This window comes from Musca domestica, unplaced genomic scaffold, assembly GCF_030504385.1.
Source record: "Musca domestica strain aabys unplaced genomic scaffold, Musca_domestica.polishedcontigs.V.1.1 8, whole genome shotgun sequence".
In the NCBI taxonomy this organism is placed as follows: domain Eukaryota; kingdom Metazoa; phylum Arthropoda; class Insecta; order Diptera; family Muscidae; genus Musca; species Musca domestica.
The window spans coordinates 17,480,321-17,505,218 of NW_026712409.1; the positions used below are offsets into that span (position 1 = coordinate 17,480,321).

Consider the following 24,898-nt stretch of genomic DNA (forward strand, 5'->3'; position numbering starts at 1 on the left):
AAATACATGTCATGTCTTGTGAAACAATTTGTGAGTGGGTTATGATTTGGACTTCATTCTTGTCCTCTCTCTCTCCCTTCCTCCCATACTCCCTCGATTACTCGCTTCGTATCAAAATAATTAATTCATTAATCGACAAAAATACATTTCACGCACACACACATCATGTTTTCGTCATTGTAAAATATGTAGCTTGCTTTTAATTAAACGAAATACAAATGTCATATGTTCGGATGACGATGATGACGACGAACGAACGAAGAAGACACGAATATTAATTAAATGTTCAATTTCTATGCCCACTTTTTCGTTGTTGTTTTTTGGGATATTAGAACTAATGAGGGGAGTTTTTCCATTGAAATTTGGAATTTGTTAGACGTCGAAAACACCCACTTAAAATGAAATGGAATTTGAAAATCGAAACAAGTCGTACATCATCAGAATGAGCATACACTCACTCAATGTTACATGAAATTATTTTGAAAATGAGGAGAAAAGGATTTTGTCGCCACTCAGACCAGCCAGTCAAGCCACCCAGCCATGAGGGCTATGTGTAACGCCTTGTTTTCCTGGCTCCTCACAACATATGGACCCATGTGTGCTTGAGTTCGGCTCAGTAGGGATGCCTTTCCCTTTCTCTCACGCTTACGCACACACACATACATTTCTCTTTTTTTCTACTCCCACTTGGAATATGAACCCATAAATTATTATCCTGTCAAATTATGTGTCATACTTGGCAGTGGTACATGGTGAGTTATTCCCGAAATTTCAAAAAACTGTTGATGGCAGAGATAAAAACTTCGGGGGCAAACTGCAGACATATGTTACAGTATGGTCAACACCAAAAAAAAAAAAAAAAAAAACGAAAAATATGAGACAATGTGGGAGCATCCTTGGAGTCGTCCTGTTTTTTTTTTTTCGAAGGAAACATGATTTAGCGATAAGAATAATGTAAAACAGAAGGTTGGGTTTTTGGGGCGACAAACAATAATCCTTGTTCACAACGCCCCAATAACATAACAAAGTGGCCGGAGAGATAGTAGAGGAGGGGGGGGGGGAGAAAGTAATAAAAAAGGACTTAGTTTTTTAACACCTTGTCTGGTAGCCGACAATGTCGTTTTTCTCACTTCTTGGTGGGGGAAGGCTATTTGAAATCAACAGATTTTCCAAGGAAAAACAGAGAGAAAAAAGAACAGCAACACCTCAAATGCCTAAGGCACCAAGTTGTCACTTTTTTTTTCCTTTATTATCCTGCCTTAAGGATAACAAACACCTGGTCCTGGGGTTTTTTTTTTTGCCTGTAATTAAAGATTAGCTGGCTTATTTGCTGTTCTATGTCTGCCCAGACGATTTTCTCTTGCAAATACATTTTTTTCTTTATTGAATTTAAACGAATTTTTTTCACCACAATTTTTTTTGTTGATTTTTCCCTAAATTTTCTTGGATTTTTCTTCCTTTTTTCCCTTTTTCTCCATCGTGCCAAATTTCCGCTTCAATGAATTCAATTTCAAATCAACTGCCACAGACAATGGCAATGTTGCGTTGTATTTCTGGTTATTGTCGTTTCTTTGACATTCGCTTCATTGGATATCCCCACTTCTGTCTTTGCCAGGAAAGAATGAATTCCTCTTCTCTTCGTTCGCAAAGAGATTCCCCGGCGTCTTTTACGTTTTTTTTTGTGCAGGGCTTCTTCCTTCACCGTTTTATTTGATTTGAAACAAAAGAATTTCCTTTACGACAACATATGGCAGAGCAGCAGAAGATTTTGCCAGGAAGCCGTACGCCACGAAGGGGGTGGGAGAAGGGAGTCGGATTGATAGGAGACCGGAAAATTCGATTGTATTCATTTAATTGATACATATGTAAGAGGGAAATTTTTAATTGGTTTTTGCTTGACGAAATAAATTCGGAGAATTGTTAATAAGACGAAGAAGAATTGTCGGAAAACTCTTCAAAGGGACGCTGCTGACAATAATTTCCATTTAAATGTGATATTACAAAAAAGGATGTGATAATAAGGGCCAAAGGACATAGGGAATGCTTCTATGAGCGAGTGACAAAAATCGAAATTATAAAATTTCAAAATGAGAGGATTTTGTTTGATGGTCTCTTATTTTGAGGAGGATATAAATTAACAAAAATAAAAAAATTAAAAAATATATATATAAAGAAATTAAAAAGTATCAGTGGCTCCGACAAACTAATACCGATAAAAATATTAAGATGTTCAAAATTCAAAAAAAAAATAAACATTTATTTTCAAAATTGCGCGAATAATTTTTAATCAAAGTTGGAACCTTTTGTGGGGGAGGGGTATATTATTATTCAAAAATTTGACCCGTTGTGGGTCTGGTACCAGAAGGTGTGGACCGACACAGGCTATATTCATCCCAGCTCTTGTGTTGGTAAAAATATTATGATGAATGAAATTTGAAGAGAATCCGATGGTTATATCGAATTTTATGAGCAATTTGTCATTCAAGATTTCTACCCTTTTGTGGGGGAGGTAACAGAAGTTGTAGACCGACATAAACCATCTTCACAGCATATCTCATGTTAATAAAAATATTGGGATGTGTGCAATTTGAAAAGAATCGGAGGCTTATTTCGCATTTTATGAAAGTTATAATCAGTCAAAAAAAATTAGCCCTTTTGTGGGGGAGGTGCCAGAAGGAGTCGACCGATATAACCCATATTCGCACCAGACCTTTTGTTAGTAAAAATATAGCAATGCGTGAAATTTTAAGATATTCAGATGCTTATCTAGCATTTTATGAGCATTTTGGTTATTCAAAATTTTGACCTCTTTTGTGGGGGAGATACCAGAAGCAGTGGGCCGATGCATTCCATATTTACCTCAGATCTTGAGTTCTTAGGAATATTGGAATGTGCCAAGTTTCAAAGGAATCGGATGTTTATTTCGCATTTTATGAACATTTTGGTTAATCCAAATTTTAACCCCTTTATGGGGGAGGTACCAGAAGGAGTGGGCCGATATATTCCAATTTCACACCAGATCTTGTGTGAGTTAAAATATTGGGATATGTGAAAGTTGAAGAGAATTGGAAGCTTATTTGGCATTTTTTGAGAGATCTAAATTTTCAAAATTTTAACCCCTTTCGTACGGGAGGTACCAGTAGGAGTGGTTCAATATATTCCAACTTCACAGCAAATCTTGTGTTAAAAGAAATATTGAGATGTACCTAGTTTGAAAGTAATCGGATGCTTAATTCGCATTTTATGTGATCCACAATTATTCAAAATTTTGATCCCTTTATGGGGGAGTTACTAGAAGGAGTGGACCGATAAATCTCATCTTCACAGAAAATCTTATGTAAACAGAAATATTGAGATGTGCCGAGTTTGAAAGTAAGCGGATGCTTAATTCGCATTTTATGTGAGTCACAATTATTCAAACATTTTGACCCCTTCGTGGGGGAGGTACCTGAACGATTGTACCGACATAACCCACCTTCACACCATATCTTCGGTTAATAAAAATATTGGAATATGTGAAGTTTAGAAAGGATCAAAAACCTTTTTCGTGTTTCACGAGCAATTTGGCAAAATTGTAACCCCTTCGTGGGGAAGTAACCCTAAGGGTTGGGCCGATATCTATTAACTTCACACCAGACCTTGGGTTAATGAAAATATTGTGCTATGTGTAATTTAAAAGCAATCGGATTTGGAAAGTTATAATTATTCAAAATGTTGAACCTTTGCGGGGGAGGTATTTTAATGGAGTGGGTCGATATAGTCCATTTTCGTACCTAACCTAGCACTGGTAAAAATATTAGAATTTGCAAAATTTGCAGTAATTGGGAGAATTCTTTTTTGTTTCAAAAGTTAAATCAATTTTATGTGACCTTTGACCTTTTATGGGGGAGGTACCTGGAGAAGTGGGACAATATTACCCACATACGATCTCAATCTAAGTTTGATACTTATATCACGATGTTCCAAGTTTGGGCCAAACGGATGCGCCCTTCGAGAGTAATTGTGCGCATCAGCCAAAAGAACAGACAGACGGAAGGACGGACACTCCTAGACCAACTCCAATTATCCTTAAAAGGATTTGGTCCAAAGAGATCTAGGGTCTAAAACCGTTACTTCGATGTGGCACGTTTTGGCCGTATCAAATGATATATACCCTCTCTAGCCATATGGCTGAGGAAATTTAAAAGCACCAAAAAGACAGATTTTTTGACTCACTTGAGGGTTAAAAGTTCATATTGTTATCTTTAATATTGGCGACAGCACTATATACCTTAAAATAACAGATTCTAAGATATCCTAAAACGAAATTTCAAAAATGTGGAAAATGGAGGAAGTTGATCGTTAATTTTGCGATGTAAAGTTTAAAAACTCCGATACATGTATCTTCCACTTTAAGCTTTGCTTTCAAAACCTGGTAATTTCATTTCCCGTAATTATTAAAAAAAAAATGTTGTAGCACAGTGTTATGTACCTTCAAAAATTCTTTTAACAAGGAAATATTTTGATATAAACACAACACTCACTTTTGTTTATTTGGATATTTATTTATTTTATTCATATATATTTTTATTTATTTTATATATTTTACTTATTTCATATATTTAATTTCATCTAATTATTTTTTTATTTATTTATTTTTATATATTTTATTTTATATATTTATTTTCTTAATTTTTAATTATTTAATTATTATAAATTTTAATTTTTTTATTTTTTATTTATAGTTATATTTTTATTTTATTAATTTTTAATTTCTTCATATGTTTTTTCTTATTTTCAAAACAATGTCAAACATTTTCTGTCACTACTTTTATTTTCCGATATAAAATCCTACATATTTTAGTAGTTTTTATTTTTTTTTATTTTTGTTATTTTTTTTTTTATTTAAATGCTGTAGAAAATTTATTAATTAAATTTTCTGAGCAAAAATAATTTTTTTATTACTTCCACTTTTTGTTTTTTGTTTTCACTTCCAAATCATCTGTAAGGCTTGAAGTTTACCAAACAAATGAATTAATTTAAAACTGTAACAACACGAGCTCTTCTTCCACCTCCACCGCCTCCTACAGCCGCCTCATTCGCCCTCTATCCTTCCACATAATCCACAGCCAATCAATAAAACACTATCTTGTGCTGCGCCGAATATAAAAAACAATCATGACATGCTCAGATCCGAATAATTGCCATTTGTTTATAAATAAATAACAAAATGATAACTAAATAAGCTCATTAGAAAGGAAGTCATCACCTTTGAGGGAGCCGGAACATAAAATATTTTGCTGTTGTTGTTGTTTTGGGTACAAACAATGGCATACACCTCCCTCTCAAATACAAAACACTCTCCCTCCCTGCGCCTCCCCAACCGAAATGATTTGTTTTCATTTCCTCTTTTTTCGAACAAAAAAAGAAGGATCCAAAAATAAATTTTTAAAAATGCTTAGTTGGGATTTTCACATTTTCATTTAATTTTTCTTTTTATGGAAAACCAACAACAACAGAAAAACAATTTTCTCCGAATAATCCTCTATATGGAAAAGTTTTTGTTTTTGGTTTTTTACTTTTTTTGTCGGGAGTTCTTTGGTAAATTTTTGTATTTTTGTTACAACAACACTATATACATATAAAACACATTTATATGTATGTTTATGTGTCTGTCTGTTTGTTGTGGACCTCAGCAGTATTGGCGGGTGAGTATTTTCTTTCTGGATGCCCCTCTCCTGCCATAACGGCATAAAATCCATTAAATCCACTCCTGTGTTCACTGTGCCACCACCCCTACCCCTCATATTTTTTTCCCAATGTATTTGACAAATTTTAAAATAACTGTGAAAAACTCCACCTGTTTAAATACATACAAATTCCCATACACTCCCACACTGACATCTACATTTATCTGCTTAAATACAGACATACATACATACACATGTGTATAGACATATGTGCGTAGAGCTTACATTGACATGTTAATGTGTACCGAGCATTAAGAAGTGATGGACTATTTTGATGCCTAGTTGAAAATGTCAGACGAAGTGCGAGGAGGAGGAGGGGTGGGGGAGAAGCTTTAGGCCCAGTGAGGGGCCTTTCAAAAGATCATGATGATCTTAAATATTTTTTTTAGGTCCATCAAATCATAGGTTAGCCGTGATTGTTTATACCCTCAGCCATATGACTTCAGAGCCTATACATCATTTGGAGCGGCCAAAACGTGCCCTCATGGAAATAATAGTTTTAGGAGCTAGGTCTCTTTGGACCAAATCCGTTTCAGGACATTTGGAGGCTATTTAGGGGTGTTCGTCCACCCGTCTGTCTATTTGACTAGCTGTTGCCCACAATAACTCTCTAAGGGAGTATCCGATTTGGTACAAACTTGGTACATCGTAATATTTTTGACAAACTTAGTCCGAGTTCGGAGATGGGCCATATCTATCCACTACTTCTGATACCTTCCCCACAAAAGGTCAATATTTTCATAGAAAATATTTTACCTTATAGAACAGGAAAGGATCATTCAATTTGGTGTAAACTTTGCATATCCTAATATTTTTATCATTGCTAGGTTGGGAGCGAAAATTGACAATATCGAGGCACTCCATGGAGTACCTCCCCCACACAAGGTAAAAATTTAGAATAACCAAAAATACTCATAAAAAACAAAATAAGTATCCGATTCCTTTAAAACTCGGCACATTCTAATATTTCTCCGAATAAAAGATCTGAGGCGAAGATGTAATCTATTGGCCCACTCCTCCTGGTACCTCCTCCTGGGGTCAAAATTTTGAATAACCAAAATGCGATTCTCTTCAAATTGCTAACATCCCAATATTTCTTTCACTACAGGATTTGAGGTGAAAATGGGATGTATCGGTCCACTCTTTCAAGTACCTCCCACACAAAGGTTCAAATTTCGCACACCCCAATATTTCTTCTAACACAAGATCAGGTATGAAGATGATAGATATCGGCCTATTCCTTCTGGTACCTCCCCCACAAAGGGTCAATATTTTTGAATAATTATAACTCCCATACAATGCGAAATTAGCATACGGTTCTCTTCAAATTTCATACATTCCAATTTTTCTATGATTGCAAGGTCTGGCGTGGGATATATCGGCCCACTTTTTCTGGTACCGCCCCCACAAAGGAGTCAAACGTGTGAATAATCATCAAGCCCATAAAATTTGAAATAAGATCCTGATTGTCTTTAAATTTAACACATCCCAATATTTCTATTGACATAACATCTGGTAAAAAGATGGAATATATCGCTCAACTCCTTCTGGTACCTCCCTCACAAAGGCTCAAAATTTTTGAATGATCGTAACGCTCATAAAATGTGAAATTATGTTCAGAATGTCTTCAAATTGTGCACAACCCAATATTTTAATCAACACAAGATGTGGTGTGAAGATGGAATATGTCGGGCCGAGTCTTCTGGTACCTCCCCCACAAAGGGGTAAAAATTTTGAATAACCAAAATGCTCGTAAAAAGCGAAATAAGAATCCGATTCTCTTCAAATTTCACACATTCTAATATTTTTACTAAAAAAAAGATCTGGTGTGAAGATAGAATTTGTGGGGCCACTCCTTCTGGTACCTCCCCCACAATGGGGTCAAATTTTTGAATAACCGAAATGCTCATAAAGAGCGAAATAAGATTCCGATTGTCTTAAAATGTCATACATCCCAATATTTCTATTGACATAAGATCTGGTAAAAAGATGGAATATATCGGTCTACTCCTTCCGGTACCTCCCCCACAAAGGGGTCAAAATTTTGAATAACAAAAACCCTCATAAATCGCAAAATAGACATCAGATTCTCTTCAAACTTTACACATCGCAATATTTCTTTCAAGACAAGATCAGGTGTGAAGATAGTAGATATCGGTCCACTCCTTCTGGTACCTCCCCCACAAAAGGGGTCAAAATTTTGAATAAGAAAAACGCTCCTAAAATGCTAAATAAGTATCCGATTCTTTTCAAATTTCACACATCCCAATATTTTTATTAATAAAAGGTCTGTTATGAAGAGAGGATAGATCGGACCACTCCTTCTGGTGCCTCCCCCACACACGGCAAAAAATTTTGAATAACAAAAACGCTCTTAAAACGCGAAATAGACATCCGATTCTTTTCAAACTTGGCACATTCCAATATTTTTATTACCACAAGACTTGCTGTAAAGATGGGATATAACGGTCCACTCCTTCCGGTAACTCCCACACAAAGGGGGCAAAATTTGGAATAACAAAAATGCTCTTAAAACGCGAAATAGACATCCGATTCTTTTCAAACTCGGCACACCACAATATTTTTATTACCACAAGACTTACTGTGAAGATGGGATATAATGGTCCACTCCTTCTGGTATCTCCCCCACAAGGGGGGCAAAATTGTGAATAATTATCAAGGTCGTAAATAGCGAAATAAGCGTCAGATTCTCTTCAAATTTCACACATTCTAATATTTTTACTAATATTAAATCTGGTGTGAAAATGGAATAGATCTGTTCACTCCTTATGGTACCTGCCTCACATAGGGGTCAAAATTTTGAATAACCTAAACGCCCACAAAACATAGAAAAAACTTCCGATTCACTTTAAATTTCACAAAACTCAATATTTGTATTGACACAAGATCTGATGAAAAGATGGAGAATATCGGGTTATTCCTTGTGGTACCTACCTCACGAAGGGTCACGATTTTCAATACTTATATCTTCTATACCAAGCGAAACAAGTCGGTGATTATTTTAAAAGTTGGTTTATTTAAATATTTCTCTTAGCCAGAGGTCTATGTCTGGTACCTCACGCACATTTCACCATTTTCCAGAAATGTTCACATAGCTCATATAATTTAGAGGAAGTACTCAATATAGTCCAAATCTGACACGTTGTCATATTTATGTCAAAGTTAGGTCAGATTCGGAATAAAAATGTTTGGCTATGATTGTTTTTTGTCAATATTTTTAAAAAATCCCGAAATGGCCTCAACCCATAAGGCCCCTCTTTCTTTTGCGGGTTCCTCTTATCTACAACACCCTCTCTCCCTACCTACCGCCCCCACCCTTTGTTTTCATTATTAACATGTCTCTTTATGAGCTTTTGTTGTTCTGCATTGTGTGCGTTTACGTTGTTTTTTATGTTTCTGTTGGAGATTTACAACAATATTTGTCATAAAGTGAACTTAAAAACTTAATAATACAACAACGGCAGCGGGAACAACAATATCCATGCATGTCAACAACAATTCTCCGCCTGAAGTTGTAACACCAGGCGGCCATTCCATTCAAAAAAAAAAGGTGTTATTTTTAGAGTTCATATGCGTGTGCGTGTGTGTGTGTGTTTGGATGTGGATGCTGTTGTTATTGTTGCTGTTGCTATTGCTTTTTGAGGGATTTTATGATTTATCTTCGGAACAGCGTTCAAAGGTCGGGAATAACTTTTTGGAACATCGGCGAGAAACAAAAAAAAACAAAAGCCGGCCCCGTATGACATGTCATCGGCCAAAGATGATGCATAGCCAGGGACCGAGGAGTATTGATGGGTGGGAGGGTGAGGGAGTGTCGGGTGTGAAAATAACAATTTTAACAAAGTTTTAACCAAAACAAACAGATTTGTTTATTTGCTCTTGGACTTTGTTGGAATACTTTGCCGCCAAAGCCCATCCAGCGACACGGAAGTTTTAATCTCTCTCTGCCGTCAAACATCAGCTGGCCCCATTCCATTATCTAAGCATACATATACACACTTGTGTGTATGAATATGTGTGTTTTTGAGCTTTATGGACATCCCCTACCCATTGACAGCCTTAAGTATCTTTAAAAAGGAAAATGTAGTCCATTTTGGAGTCGATAAAAATCGCTTTTATTAGATTTTCAATTTTTCGGCATTTCAGGAGAATTTCAAAAAAGGAAACTTTGACCCCCCTCAACCCCTCCCCCTCGTTCAGGCCTGTCACTCACACAAACTATTTCTATGCCTTGTTAGATATTTGAAAATAAAGCTAAGGATTTTAATGGTAACTGGTAGCTGATGGACCCAACACCCTCCACCCCTCGTTGTAGAAAACTAAAAGCCAAATAGTTTGGTGTAAACGACAGTTTTATATGAGATTTTCCTGGCATTGTTATCCATGAATGGAAAGCGGTGGGTGGGGGGTCTCACAGGTTCCAATATCCCTGTTTTTTTTTTTTTTTTTTGTTTAATTCTTTTCTTCTCTGGCGAATAATTGAAAAACCCAATGAAATGTTCATCCAACAGCTCCCTGTGTTATTGAGTGGCAGAGAGCGAATAAAACAAGGACTGAAGGAGGCCCAATTCAAGTGTCTGTCGAAAATAACAACAGATGATGATGACGATGTCGACGAAGACGACAATGAAGACAAACAAACTCTCTCTCCCTTTTCGAAATGAAATAAAAATCAAAATCATTATTATTTCACCATTGAATGACTGACTGACTGGCTGGTTGGGTTGATTTGCTTTGAATGGCAGCCACACAGTGGGCCACAAACCATCCAGCCAGCCAACCACACACGACACGGCACGCCACGCCACCAACAATAATCGCGCACAATAAAGCTAACCTCAATAACAATGGCAAGCGTGTTAACCTAGCCGTAGATGAGTTTCATTCACCAACTGCTACAACAAAAGTGGAAATTAATCAAGAGGATTTGTAATGTTCCAAAGACAAGACAAAGAGTCAATCACAGATGTGGCATAACATAAGCCGATCCCGCACCCGAACAATGAGAAATAAGCATGTGATTGATTTTTCATATATTGTATATTCGTCTTTGAAAGCGATTCTTGGGTCGGGATTGGCTGGCTGGTCCCAAGAATAAAGCTTCGTTTCTTTAATCAACATTTCATAGACTGGTTTTAATCTGCAACCCCTTGTTTTGGTAATTGTCCAGAAAGGGGGAGTCCTCTTTTTTTTTGGTGATTACAAGGCATTATACCACGGGGTGGGGAAAGGGGAAGGGATAAAACAGCAAAATTTCAATTAAGAATGTTTCGATATATTTATATCGAAAAATTTTCTAAAGAAAAATATCGAAATCGATATATATTCCAAAGAAAGAAATATATCGATATCGATACATTTTCTAAAGAAATATATCGATATCGATAAATTATCTAAAGAAATATATCGATATCGATAAATTATCTAAAGAAATATATCGATATCGATAAATTATCTAAGGAAATATATCGATATCGATAAATTATCTAAGGAAATATATCGATAAATTGTCTTAAGAAATATGTCGCTATCAATAAATTGTCTAAAGAAATATATCAATATCGATAAATTGTCTAAAGAAATACATCGATACATTTTCTAAAGAAATATTTCGATACATCGATAAATTTTCTATAGGAAAATACATCGATACATCGATAAATTTTCTATAGGAAAATACATCGATAAATTTTCTATAGGAAAATATATCGATTCGTCGATAAATTTTCTATAGGCAAATATATCGATTCGTCGATAAATTTTCTATAGGCAAATATATCGATTCGTCGATAAATTTTCTATAGGCAAATATATCGATTCATCGATAAATTTTCTATAGGAAATATATCGATTCATCGTCAAATTTTCTACAGAGAAAATATAACGATTCATCGATAAATTTTCTACAGAGAAAATATAACGATTCATCGATAAATTTTCTACAGAGAAAATATAACGATTCATCGATAAATTTTCTACAGAGAAAATATAACGATTCATCGATAAATTTTCTACAGAGAAAATATAACGATTCATCGATAAATTTTCTATAGAGAAAATATATCGATTCATCGATAAATTTTCTATAGGAAAATATATCGATTCCTCGATAAATTTTCTATAGGAAAATATATCGATTCCTCGATAAATTTTCTATAGGAAAATATATCGATTCATCGATAAATTTTCTATAGGAAAATATATCGATTCATCGATAAATTTTCTATCGATAAATTTTTTATAAGAAAATATATCGATTCATCGATAAATTTTCTATAGGAAAATATATCGATTCATCGATAAATTTTCTATAGGAAAATATATCGATTCATCGATAAATTTTCTATAGGAAAATATATCGATTCATCGAGAAATTTTCCATAGGAAAATATATCGATTCGTCGATAAATTTTCTATAGGCAAATATATCGATTCGTCGAAAAATTTTCTATAGGAAAATATATCGATTCCTCTATAAATTTTCTATAGGAAAATATATCGATTCCTCGATAAATTTTCTATAGGAAAATATATCGATTCCTCGATAAATTTTCTATAGGAAAATATATCGATTCATCGATAAATTTTCTATAGGAAATATATCGATAAATTTATATCGATATATCGATTCATCGAAATATTTTCTATAGGAAAATATATCGATTCATTCAAAAAAAATTTCTATCAAAAATATATCGATATACCGATAAATTTTCTATCAACAATATATCGATAAATCGATAATTTTTCTTTGCAAAAATATGTCGGCACATCGATAAATTTGTTAAGGTAAAAAAATAAGTTTTATTTATTATTTATTTTAATAATGTAATAATTTATAGTTATACATTTTCATAGCATACCTTTAGGTGCGTAAAAATTAAATATAAACAAAACTCACCAATTTGTCATAATCAAGGCGTACCTGGAAAGAAATAAAAAATCCAATTAGTATGCGTTTAATAGATACAGTAAGATTTAATAAAAAACACATTAAAATAGTTTGCCACAAGAATGCATGAAATAATGCCTTACTAATTCCTTACTTTTCCCTCATTAAAAACATTCTTTCCTCTTGCCACTGTGATCTTGCCATGTTCTATATACAAAATAGCACAGGAGACATATAATTTCTCCGCCCTCTCCTCACATCAGGCTCCAACGTGACAGCTTTATTTTCCAATTGTAACTCCCCAGCCCTCCCCTCTCCACTCTTGCAATGTGTGACCCAAACATCAGAAGAAAACAACAACCACCACTCAACTCTAATGTCTCCAAAGTTCCTTGTGTTTCCCAAAACCATCATCGCCAACACCATCAGAGCTATAAAGGCAACATCCTCATCATTGGTATTGCCAACGTTAAGTACTGGCATCGCACTCCCCGTTCGTAGTTCCCCATCCAAAAAAAAACTCCATCAGCCGACACTCGCCGGTAAAACTCCTCTTCATTTAGCACTTTGACAATACTTCGGCTGAAATGCCAATGTTAAAAAATTCTTTACGTTTCGAAACCTACTGCGGATAGTCGTCGTCGTCGTCGTAGTGGTGGCAGTGGTAGTAGGACACTGCGACACAGAAACCCAAGCAGGGAATGGACGAGTGCGGGAGGCTGGGAAGCCGTCGCAAAGGAAATGGCAGAGGAAGGAATGAATGTTTTATTTATGGAACAAAAGAAATTTTAAAATGGAAAAATACTTATGTGAGGGAGTTGAGCGAGCAGAAGTTGGGGAGTGCTCTGCGTTCTGGAGTGGAGTGCGGAGGGCTTTATGTCGAGTACTTTGCATAAGGATGCCGAGAATGTGAAGTGATGTGATTGAAATGGTCTCATGAAAACCCATAAAAATTTTGACATAAAGGCGACATGGTTTTGGGTACTGTTTTCATTTTCTACTTCGTCGTCGTCTTCGACTCTTGTTTTGCTTTGGTCCTTTGCTGGAACAGTAATTTGTTGCTATTGTTGTTGTTGCTGTTTTCGAGAAGAGGGGGTACTTATTTTGTCGCCGCCGTTATTGCCGTTGTGGGCTTCCCTTTTCATTTGCTGTGTTTTTGTTGTTGTTTTTTTGTTTTGTTCACATTTTTCAATTTTGAAATAAATTTGTAATACTTTATGAGTGATGCTTGAAAACTGCAAACATAAGCATGTACATATTCCCAACCTCCTGCACCCGCTTCCACTTCCACCGCAAAATGAAATACTTAAAAAAATTGTACCAGATCCTACTCCACATTCGAGTAGTCAAAAAGTATTTTGAGTATTTGAAAAATTCATATTCATATGAGACCGAATAGATGACGACGGCGACATTTGTCTGAACGAAGGGAGTTGAGGTGGAATGGTGAGGGAGTGAGTGTGATGTATGTTGGCCTACTACTGGAAGGTTGGGTCTGTCTACTGGGTTAACAAAGGCACAGTGGGGAAATACATTTATGCTAGATGTCGATAAGTTTTCTATAATAAAATTTATCGATATCAGTAAATTTCCATAAGAAAACTTACCGGTATCGATAAATTTTTTTATAGGAAAATATATCGATAAATTTTTTTAAAGGAAAATATGTCGATACAATCGTTATATCGATAAATTTTCTATAGGAAAATATATCGATACATCGATAAATTTTCTATAGGAAAATATATCGATACATCGATAAATTTTCTCAAAAAAAATTATCGATATCGATATATTTTCTCATAGAAAAATTATCGATATCGATTTATTTTCTCATAGAAAAATTATCGATATCGATATATTTTCTCATAGAAAAATTATCGATATCGATATATTTTCTCATAGAAAAATTATCGATATCGATATATTTTCTCATAGAAAAATTATCGATATCGATATATTTTCTCATAGAAAAATTATCGATATCGATATATTTTCTCATAGAAAAATTATCGATATCGATATATTTTCTCATAGAAAAATTATCGATATCGATATATCTTCTCATAGAAAAATTATCGATATCGATATATTTTCTCATAGAAAAATTATCGATATCGATATATCTTCTCATAGAAAAGTTATCGATATCGATATATCTTCTCATAGAAAAATTATCGATATCGATATATCTTCTCATAGAAAAATTATCGATATCGATATATCTTCTCATAGAAAAATTATCGATATCGACATATCTTCTCACAGAAAAATTATCGATTTCGATATATTTTCTAATAGAAAAAGTATCGATAAATTTTTTTTATAGAAAAGTTATCGATATCGATATATTTCTTAAAAGAAAAATTATCGACATATTTCTTCATAGAAAAATTATCGATATCGATATATTTCTTCATAGAAAAATTATCGATATCGATATATTTCTTCATAGAAAAATTATCGATATCGATATATTTCTTCATAGAAAAATTATCGATATCGATATATTTCTTCATAGAAAAATTATCGATATCGATATATTTCTTCATAGCAAAATTATCGATATATTTTTTCATGGAAAAATTATCGATATCGATATATTTTCCTAAAGAAAATTTATCGATGTATCGATAAATTTTCATATAGAAAACATATGTCGATATCGATAAATTTTCTATGAGAAAAAATATCGATACATTTTCTATGGGAAAATATATCGATAAATTTTCCATAAAAAAATTTATCGATGCATCGATATATTTTCCTATGGAAAATTTATCGATATTTTTTCTCATAGAGAATTTATCGATATATGCTCCTATATGAAAATTTATCGATATCGATATAATTTTCTATATGAAAATTTATCGATATTTTTTTCTATATGAAAATATATCGATATCTATAAATTTTTCTATATGAAAATATATCGTTATCGATAAATATATTTTCTTACAGAAATTGTTAATTAAATTTTGTTATGAGTCTCTAAAGTTTTCACATGCCCCCAAAATGTCTTCCACCCTTCTGTCAGCTGTTTGTCATTGTTTGTAACATTTTCATTCAATTAACCAAATTTAGTTGTCATTTGACAAGTTTGAAATTACAAAACAAAAAAAGAGAAGAAATTTGAAAATATTTAAATTAGATATTCATTAGTTATCGCAAAAGATGACAGGGCATTGTTATTCAGAAAAAAAAACATCAACAAAACTTGCCACTTACAAATGTCAAATTGATTTCCACTGTCAAATTAATTTCTATTTCAGTTCCAACCCTCCACTGTTTTTAATGATGCATCTGCCTCGTTCACATCATTTCGAGAGCAGCGAGCAGCTTTAAATTGTAGTGTTTCAATTTTTTGTCGATATACTTGAAAAAATACACAACAAAAAATACAAAAACAACCCTCCAACAACAAATAAATGGTGTTCGAACAACACACGACCGTTCGCTCTGCCATGGCGTTAAACAACAAGCCAAAAGAATGCCCAAAAAAGTGGCAGGCTGACAGACCAACAGCCAACACTTACTAACTGTGGTGGCAGCAGTCACTCAGTCAGTTAGTCGTTCGTCCCCATCATCCGTCATCAGTTCCAGCCATCAGAGGGCTCCCCCATGCCGCCACTTAAAAACAGAAGCGAGTGCTTATTTTTTGTAATAATGCTGACGTCTTTTTTTTTTCTTCTCTGGTTTTATGAAACCCGTGATGCTGATGATGCTCAGGCCCCTGGTTCGGCTGATGTTATTGCGGTCGTCGTATGCCATGTCGCTTTTTTTTCCTCCTGCAGTCCTTGGTTAGGGTAATGTGAATGCGTGTGATTAATATTTTCCCCATTCATTCATTCGTTCGTTCGCTAGTTCACATATCTTTCAGCCCATTCACAAAAGTACAACAATTGAAAAGAAATGAAATGAAAAAATAACTCCAAGGTTCTCATAGTTTTTTTGCCCTTAACCAAAGTTGGGGCCATGGAATGACTTTCTTTTGTTCCGAGCACTCGAAGTTATCTTCAAATGATTTTTGCCTTGTCCCCTTTACTACCCTTGTCTGGCCTAACCCTGTCTGCCTATCCTTTTCATTTTGATTGACTGTTGCTGTCATGAGAGGCTGGCCTCTTCTCCAAGATTTTGTTCGCTAGCATCCGGAATATAACTCATCATGTGGACTAGCAAATTCTGGTATTTTATTTTCCTCACTCCGTCTCTCTCTCCCTTCATCTCTACTTAGCCGCATTAATGATCAACTTAAACAACAATCAAATAAATATAATTCTTTATAAGAACTGAAACCTACATAATGCCATATGTAATTGTGGATGTGTGTGAGTGTGTGTGTGTGCGTGCGAGATCTTCCATATTCCCAACTCTCCAGTAAATAAATGTAAAAAGTAATTATTAATAAATTGCTCATGACCAATTAAGATGATGTTTGTTCTTTGCTAGGATTGTGCGACTGTCCGTCCGTCCGTCCATCCGCGCACAGTTTAACTCTACGGGTATGTGTTCAGTCAGCTGCTAGGTTGCTGGACCAGTAAAAACAGTGGTTGAAAATGAGAACTTTCCACAAACATTATCTATTCGATACATTTTCTGTAAAAAAAAAAATATAGATATCGATAAATTTTCTATAGAGAAATTATATCGATTCATTGATAAATTTTCGATAGGAAAATTATATCGATTCATCGATAATTTTTCTATAGAGAAAATATATCGATTCATCGATTAATTTTCTGTAGAGAAAATATATCGATTCATTGATAAATTTTCTATAAAGAAAATGTATCGATAAATTTTCTATGAAGAAAATGTATCGATTAATCGATAAATTTCCTATGAAGAGGATGTATCGATTCATCGATAAATTTTCTATAGAGAGAAAATATATCGATTCATCGATAAATTTTCTATAGAGAAAATATATCGATTCATCGATAAATGTTCTATAGAGAAAATATATCGATTCATCGATAAATGTTCCATAGAGAAAATATATCGATTCATCGATAAATTTTCTATAGAGAGAAAATATATCGATTCATCGATAAATTTTCTATAGAGAGAAAATATATCGATTCATCGATAAATTTTCTATAGAGAGAAAATATATCGATTCATCGATAAATTTTCTATAGAGAGAAAATATATCGATTCATCGATAAATTTTCTATAGAAAGAAAATATATCGATTCATCGATAAATTTTCTATAGAAAGAAAATATATCGATTCATCGATAAATTTTCTATAGAAAGAAAATATATCGATTCATCGATAAATTTTCTATAGAGAAAATATATATCGATTCATCGATAAATTTTCTATAGAGAAAATATATATCGATTCATCGATAAATTTTCTATAGAGAAAATATATATCGATATCGATAAATTTTCTATGAGAAAATATATCGATTCATCGATAAATTTTCTATAGAGAAAATATATATCGATTCATCGATAAATTTTCTATAGAGAAAATATATATCGATTCATCGATAAATTTTCTATAGAGAAAATATATATCGATTCATCGATAAATTTTCTATAGAGAAAATATATATCGATTTATCGATAAATTTTCTATAGAGAAAATGTATCGATCCATCGATAATTTTTCTTTAGAGAAAATATATCGATCCATCGATAATTTTTCTTTAGAGAAAATATATCGGTTCATCGATAAATTTTCTATGAGAAAATATATCGATTCATCGATAATTTTTCCATAGAGAAAATGTATCGATTCATCGATAATTTTTCTATTGAGAAAATATATCGATTCATCGATAATTTTTCTATAGAGAAAATATTCATCGTAAATTTTCTACAGAGAAAATATATCGATAAATTTGCTATAGAGAAAATATATCGATTCATCGATAATTTTTCTATAGAAAATATATATCGATTCATCGATAATTTTTCTATAGAAAATATGTATCGATAATTATATATTTGCTAATAAAATATATCGGTTTATCGATAATATTTGTTGTCAAAATATATCTGTATTCCAATATTTCTCTTAAAACACTGTCCCTTTGCCTTGGCCCTAGAACGAAAAACTCCATCTATGGATGTTTTATAACTGCAGAGGAACTTTTCCTTCGTTCTCCCGCTCCCCCTCTCCTCCTCTAATAAAGATTGTGTACAATTATATGGTGGTACTGCAACAAATAAAACACAACAATTGAATTGATATTTGTTCGACAACAACGAAACAAAATGGGAAAAAAGTAACCAAAAACAACGACAGCAACAACAACGAACATTGTACATTAACACATGTAAGAGCAGAATGATGAGAGTTGTACGGGGAAATGTTTTACAACATTGCATATGTGAGTGTGTGTGAGTTTGTACGAATATTTACAATAAGTGCCATAAAATGAGACAGATATCATTAATCATTGCAAGGATTCACACTGCATAGGTTTATACCAACCACATGCACAAGCACACATAGACACACGCACACTCACATGTCTTTGCTGGAATGTTTTTCTTCGTTAATAGACCCCCTCCTCGCCCTGGATTTTACTACCATTATAAAAAAAAGTGGAAAGCATTTAATTTCCCATACAAATTATAGTGTCAAACTACATTCTGACAGTTGGACTACGGGTGGATAAGTCATTGAACAAATTGTTCTGAAAATCTCCAATTTTTATGATCCTCGAATAAAACAAAAAAGACAACAACAACAGCAGGGAATTGGAGACGACTCCCTTTGGAAAATAAAATTGATGATGGCCATGAAGTTTGAATGGCATTCGGATTGTTCTAACTTAAAGCGATTTTGTGTCCTTCAGCTAGAGGAGGTAGTTTTTCAAACAAACGAATGTCTTATTTTTATAAATCGATGTGATTTGAAACGAATCGTCGATACGAAATCGTTTTTTTATTTTTTCTTTTAAAAAATTGAAATTTATTTTCATTTCATTTGTCGATGAAGTTTGGATTTGGAAAACGAATTTGAGTGGATTTTTATATAAAAAAAACAAAGACAACAAACAAACAACACTTGAAAACAACAACAACAACACCAACAAATGGTAATTATTTTGAGCGCAACGAATCGATTGACTTAAGCCATAAAATGCAGCCAATCGATTTGAGGTTTTAGTTTTCTGTCTTCATTCTTTTTTAAAACGAGAACCACTTAAAAAACCCTCAACTCCCTTCCCCACCACCAGAACATCTATTGGCATCAGGGCCGAGCTACGGCGGCATGGAAGACAACGACGCTCGACAAGTGTGAGTTCTTGTCATGGAGAATAATAATTTTTGAAAAAAAAAACAACAAAAACATAAAACGAAATGTTTGTTGTTATCAGCAGAAGATATAGGAGAATAGGAGACTAAGCCCGTCAGTCAGCCAGCCAGCCGAAAAAAAGGAACGTTTAAAATGCCTTACTAACCTAAATAAGTGAGAACGTTAGCCGGTAGATAATAAATCCATTTTTTTTGGCTGTGTTAGTAGGTGTGTGTGCGTGTGAGAAAAGGTAAGTGTTTGTCGAAATGGCCAATAAAAGACATTGTTTTGTGGTTTTTATTTTTATTGCCTTTAAATCTCTTCATATGGGAAGAAAATTTGGTCTCTTCCATTTTCTATTTCAATAAAATTTAAGATTAATTTTGGATCTTTTTTTTTCGAAATTTAATGCTGTTACATGGCTTATCAGAGGTGGAATAAGTTTTTGGAAAGGTATTTTAAATTGTAATGAACTCGAGCTCTTTAAAATGTGAGATAAGCTTTTTATGGGTTTCGTATTGGAAGATGGTTTTTAGAAGTGTTTCTATGGGAAAAAGAAAAAGTTGTAGGGGATTAAAGACGTACAATGGGGTAGAGGTCTAGAGGGTCTGGTTCACCTGTTAAATTTTCAAACATTTCCTGTCTATTTTACATTGAGAAGTAAATTGTTTGCTAGTTAGGACCCTCTCCATGCATTCCGACATATCTGGTTATGTCCTTGCTAAGATTCTTCTATATACAGAATATTTATCGGGTGTCTTTAAAGAAAAGAGGAATTCCCAGCGAAACAATACATATGGAGTGCATTCAGGCAATATTGTTGACATGGCAGGGCTTACATTTTTTATGTAGGCAGAACACCATAATCAAGATATTTAAAAGTAGTTAGAGAGGTTTATGTCAGGGGAGGTTCGGTAGATATATAAAAAAATACCTATCTACAGAAGGTCTTTTCAAGTATTTCCATTAATAAACGATACATAAAACAGTTTCCATTTATAAAAAAAAATATTCGGAAGATCGTCCATACAAATAAGTCTTAAATTTTTTATATTAAAATCTAAGGGCCATCTGGTGGGCCTTATGTTCATACAGAAGGTTTTGCTCTACAGAAGATCGACAGGAGTTTTTCTTTCCCTAGAAGATGTCGATACCATAAAATAAGCTCATCTTTCCATGTTTACTCATAAGAATATCTTCTTTCTATAGAGGACTTTCAATTGCCATCCATTCTAAGAAAAATCCCTTATCTTTCTCTAAAAGACCTCTGAAAAGTCTCTCTAGTGGAAAAGACTCGTAAAAGATCTTACATTGCCATAGGAAACCTCCGATGAGGAAACCTCCAATCATATCTAAAATATATATTTTCTAAGGATGATCAACAAAAGGTCTTCTTCCTTTAGAAAATATTCAGAAGGAAAGGCCTTTCGAACGTCTTCTTTGTACAGAAGATTTGCAGAGAGTCTTCTTTCAATGAAAGGCTTCTAAAAATTATTATTAGCTATATTTTGGAAATTCTTTTCCATAGAAGGCATCCAGGAAGTCGTCTGTATTTACATACCCTTAATAAGTTATTTTTCTACGGAAGCCAGACAGAAGGTTTTCTCTTATCCAAGTTCACCAGAACGCCTTCTATATTTATGACAGACTTCAGAAACGTCCACATTTCCAAGAAGTCTTCCAAAGAAAAGCACCAGACGAGTTTTTTTTTTCAGACGACTTCCAGAAAATGTTATTTTTTTAAGAAGATCCACTTCAGATATTTTCTATAAAAGGCTTCCAGATAATCCATTCGCTATAGAATATCTGTAAGGAATTTCTTTCTAGAGGAGACTTTTATAAGGTCAACTTTTTACAAAAGTTCACCCGAAAGTCTATTGCTTTTTACGGGAGATCTGCGTGATAGTGTGATTTCCTTATATTTGGCTGAAAAATCACAAGTGGCTATCGTTAGAGCTCTCCGGCATTTAAATGTGAATAAATTTTTGGTGTCTCGTATCATCGCTCGTTACAGTTGTAGTCCGGCGTCAAGGAAGTGGAGGGAAGAAAACAGTAACATCAGCAGAAAGGGTTCGAAAAGAAAAGAAGCGACTTGATCGAAACCCGCATCGCAGTGGCCGAAAAATGGCTGGTGAGCTGAACATATCGCAATATTCCATTCGGCAAATATTGAAAAATGAGCTCGGGGTAAAGCCTTTGAAATTCCAAAAAGTGCAAAAACTTACACCGCAACAGAAAGAAAACAGACTTAAAAGAGCTGCTTCGCTTGGCCGAAAGTGGTGAACTGGCGAATTTGATTTTCTCCGTCTCCGATGAGAAAACATTCGTTGTCCTGCAGTTTGTAAACAAATAAAATGATCGTGTTTACTTGCCAAAGAGGTCAGCTGAAAATGTGCATAGTCGGTTGGCCACCAGAACTCAGGCGCCGGCCATGGTGATGGTGTGGGTCGCCATAACAGCCGATGGTCGCTCTTCGCTCGTATTAATCGGCCGTGGCATCAGAATAAATGCCGAATATTATCGCGAAAATATTCTGGAGGGTATATTAAAGCCTTGGGCACGCAAACATTTTGGCCGTAGACTTTGGACCTTCCAACAGGACTCAGCACCATCGCAATCGGCATGCGCCGCCCAAGAATGGTTACAAAAAGAGGTTCCTTGCTTCATTTCCAGCGAACAATGGCCACCAAAATCTCCGGATACCAATCCGTTAGACTATGGTGCCTGGAGTATTTTGGAAAGCAAGGTTGGCACTAAAAAATACCAAAGTGTCGATCAACTCAAGCAAGCGCTTCGCCGAGAATGAGCCAAAATATCGCAGAGCAACATTCGGGCTGCGTGTGACTGCCGTTTGAAGGCCATAATTCGTGCCAAAGTTGACCAATTCGAACAAATCTACACATATTCTAAAATTTGATGCTATTTCCGACATTTTTTGCTTTCATTCAATAAAATTTAAAAAAAAATGTAAAAATTATGGCGTTCCACTTTATTGCAGTTTTTTTTTTCTCATCCCGTAAAATATGGACTCTTTTATGTTTTGAAGATTCTCATAAAATTTTTTTTTTAATTTGGAAGAGGTTGAATTGAATTTTTTTGCACATAAATTTCAAAACATTTATAAAGGTCTATTATAAAAAGACACGGGATCTTCAGTAGAGCCACTTATAAATTCTTCCTGGGTTTGGAAGACCTATCTCAGAAAACCCCCTTCCAATTTCTTCCAAAACATGGCAAGTTGCATTTAACTCATTACGCATCTTCGTCGTCTTCTTCTTTTCAGTTTTCTGCTGGTGGTCAATTAAATTAGGTTGATTGCTTAATTCCTAATTAAATTTTATAATTCCCCCCCTCCACCCCTCTCTGCAACAAAATCAACTCCTACACAATTTTGTTTGTATGGCACTGGAGGGGAAATGTTTTTTGATTGCAATGACTAAGACTAAAATTGTAGCTGGACTTAATTTATCATATATATGTTGTTGTAGTGTAATAAAACAACAATTACAACAACAACATCAACAACTTCTGTAACACAAGATGACAACGCTGAAGAAGAAGAACAACAACAGCGGCGGCAAAACAAGATGTGATCTTGTTCATTTTATTGTTGAACATGCCATGCCAAATGGCACACTAGACGCATGGACGGACGTCGGATGGTCGCTCCGACTAACTGGCAAATGGTGGGCAGACAAATGTCCACAAATTTAAGAGCTTCGCATAAAAATGATGGCCAGACATTGTAGATAGATGTTGTTGTTGTTGTTGTTGTTTCTGTCGTCTTCTGCTTGCCTTGCAATATGAAATATATTGGATGTAGACCTCCCGTTTGTGGGACAAACAACAAATGGAGCACAAATGGCTGGCCAGCTAGACTGATATTCTAACTCCTTCCTCTTCATCTTTTTATACCCTACACCACAAGGTGGTCAGGGTATTATGTCATTAAGCATTTGTTTGTAACAGACTAAAGGAAACGAGATAGATCCATAGTTCTTTTAGATGATCTGCATAGAATCACATTCTGAGTCGATTTATGCATGTCTCACCATTTATTTTTGTAAACAAAGTAGAGGTCGCATTTATTACCCGATCCAAATGAAATTTTGCACAAGTCATTTGTTTGACCCAAGGACAACACCTTTTGAAATTGGAGATAATCGGTCAAAATTAAGATATAACTCCCATATATATCTTCGTCCGATTTGCCTTTTATTGTGCACCATACGTGCAATATCAGCCCAAATGGGATGGAATTTGGCACTTACGACCAAACTGAGCCTAAAAATTAGAATGTCAAATTCGGTGAAAATGGGAACAGATGTAGCTATAGGTCCCACATATATTTTTCATCCGATTTGTTATTTTTGTCCTCCGCAGCCGTTATATGGGGAAATATATCAAATACAGCTCAGAATTACCTCTACCAAATTTTATCGAGATCGGTTCAGATTTGGATATAGCTCCCATATATATCTTCGTCCGATTTGCCGTTTATTGGGCACCAAACGTGTAATATTGGCCCAAATGGGATGGAATTTGCCACTTGCGACTAAATTGAGCCTAAAAAATAAATATGTCAAATTTGGCGAAAATCGGTTCAGACATAGCCATAGCTCCCACATACAGGGTGAGATAAAAAAAACTACAACAAAGTCAAAGGCCATAATTTTTACATTTTTTTTTTAATTTTATTGAATGAAAGCAAAAAATGTCGGAAACAGCATTAAATTTTAGAATAAGTTTAGATTTCTTCGAATTGGTCACCTTTGGCACGAATTATGGCCTTCAAACGGCCATAATATCACACGCTGCCCAAATACCGCAGATATTTTGGTCTATTTCCGGCGTAGCGCTTGCTTGAGTTGATCGACACCTTGGTATTTTTTAGTGCCAACCTTGTTCTTCAAAATACTCCAGACACAATAGTCCAACGGATTAGAATCCAGAGATTTTGGTGGCGATTGTGCGCTGGAAATGAAGTGAGAAACC

At 34.4% G+C, this 24,898-nt stretch overlaps 1 protein-coding gene across 2 annotated transcripts in view; it reads right to left on the minus strand.

Annotated features, from left to right (window-relative positions):
- LOC101890182 (netrin receptor unc-5) overlaps window positions 1–24,898 on the minus strand; it is a 141,979-nt gene that overhangs the window by 80,509 nt on the left and 36,572 nt on the right. Inside the window, exon 1 of one of the 2 annotated variants that reach the window (XM_011291879.3) lies at window positions 12,652–12,681. The exons of the other annotated variant lie outside the window; for it this stretch is intronic. The gene's annotated coding sequence lies outside the window, so the exon portion shown is untranslated. Of the gene's footprint in view, window positions 1–12,651; window positions 12,682–24,898 lie in introns of those variants that run through there. 2 annotated transcript variants of the gene reach the window in all.